We start from the raw sequence: 2,177 nt of genomic DNA, 5'->3' as shown, positions 1-2,177 counted from the left end.
TAATTTTTCTTATTATATTTTACTTTTCATTGTATACCCCTGTTATTTTCCACTTATCTTTTTTCTTTTTTGTAACTATGTCAAGTGTTTGTATCTTTTTTAGCCCTGACGAAGCCCTGCAACGTGGGGCGAAACGTTGGCTCAATAAAAATAGTATAATTATTTACTATTTGAGTTTTTTTGACCGCACCCGGACCATATTCCATTCAGATATTAGTAAATGTTTTCAAGGTAAGATAAGGGGGGCTCCAACCAATTGATCATCAGTTAAATATCTCTATATTGTTAAAAAATAAAAACAAACAAACAAATGGATCAATTTAATTAAAAGATATTGTATCCAATTAAGTTTCAACACTCTATTAATACTAAAAAATATCCAACGTTTCGGCCAACCTGCCTATCCTCAGGGATAATCCTAACTATTCACAGCCTCACATCCAAAAAAATGTTTGCTGAGAGTTCTACCCAGGTCTAATAAAATTAGTCAAATGAACCTATGTTTGTCTCAATTTCATTAACTTATATCATGCACTTATCAACAGTATTGTTTTCTTGATATCACGATGTGAGTGATATCAGTTTTAGATTGATTACAATTAAAAGCATTTATATTTAAATGAAATCGTGACGCATAGATTAATTGGACCTTGGCAGAATAGCCTACGAAAAATGTTTGATGGATGTGACGCTGTGAATTTGTTTTAAGATTGTTGGATATAATATATTTGGGTTTATATACTGATTGTTGGATAGTACTGTTTATATACGTATTGTTGGATTTATATTTGCTATGTATATATATGGATTTATATATTGCTATCTCATACCACAATGTGCTATTTCGTGTTTTCCACGAAAAACATTTTATTCGTTATTTCTTTTAAATTTTTTTTTTTTTTATTAAGGGTAGTTTGTAATATGAAAGCGGTAATTTGATAATGAATTGGAATCGAATCCTTAAACATATGCTCGTTTACTACTACACATATGTCATTCTGATGTTTTATTCTAATTTATTCTTATATTCTTATTGTTGTATTTATCTAACATTTTTTGACTCCCCCCCCTCTCCACAACCTCAAACATTTTTCGTAATTAATCCATCTTCGCAAAGCTGGATATAATAGGGGTATTCATGATCTATGTTAAAGCGTGTTAAATGGAAAAACTCGTGTTAAATCGAAAAAAATTGCCTTCTTTTGCCGTGGTAAAACGAAATAACATTTAACATGGCTGAGAGTCTGTTACTTGGTCAGTTAAATCGAGAATGACGTCACACAATAGACCAGTTGAGATCGCCACCATATTAGTTGTTGTGACTTTCAATACAGTTGTCAATTAGCTCATCTTCATTCTCTTCTTCACAAGTTTGAAGATCAATAAGACACTCATAAGCTAAACTTTCACACAAATTCCACTTTTCACTCACTCTAGGCATGTTTTAATTAATTACTTAAATCAAAACTGAAGTAAACAATAACATGAGGGTCTGGAAGGAAGGTTATAAACATAAAGGCTTATACAACAAGTTGCTGAGAAAATCCGCTAGGGGCTCTTATGCATTTAACGTTTAACATGACTTCAAATAGGGCTGCTCACAATCCTATAGTTATAACATTTAACATGGTAAAACATATAACATTTAACACAACATCATGAATACCCCTAATGTAGGAAAGTAGATGAAATGAAGCAATGTTTCCGAACATTCCCAGATCATACCTCGGAACTTCATTGATTGAAGTGCCTTTTTTTCTTGAAGTTCCTAGTTTCTTACTTACTTCGTTTTAGGTTTCTATGATCGACTGAACTACAACTTTGATAAGCTATCCCTTCCTTAATAACTGACTTACACTTCTTTATAAATATCAATTATTATGGAAAATGTATTAGAATTATACAACTTTCAATCCTTCAAAGTTCTACATTTTGCTTCAATAGTGGCATGTGACAAAAAAGTTTTTTTTTTTCTGGATTTTAACATATTCCGTAAATTGTAGTCTTGCTTTGTGACAGCCCTACAATCTTTAGGAGGGCAGAGTTGGAGAAAAATTAGCCATTGTCGAAACTAATAGCTAAAATTGCCATGGGAGAGTTGTGCGCATGCGCTAGTTAGCAAATGAACATATGATACTTCGTGTCCCACAATAATCTATTTTTCAGTGAACTAACAT

The sequence above is a fragment of the Halyomorpha halys genome, unplaced genomic scaffold (genome assembly GCF_000696795.3).
Source record: "Halyomorpha halys isolate HHAL.00 unplaced genomic scaffold, Hhal_1.1 Scaffold1113.1, whole genome shotgun sequence".
NCBI classification, from domain to species: domain Eukaryota; kingdom Metazoa; phylum Arthropoda; class Insecta; order Hemiptera; family Pentatomidae; genus Halyomorpha; species Halyomorpha halys.
Note: the sequence above shows the minus strand (reverse complement) of the source record.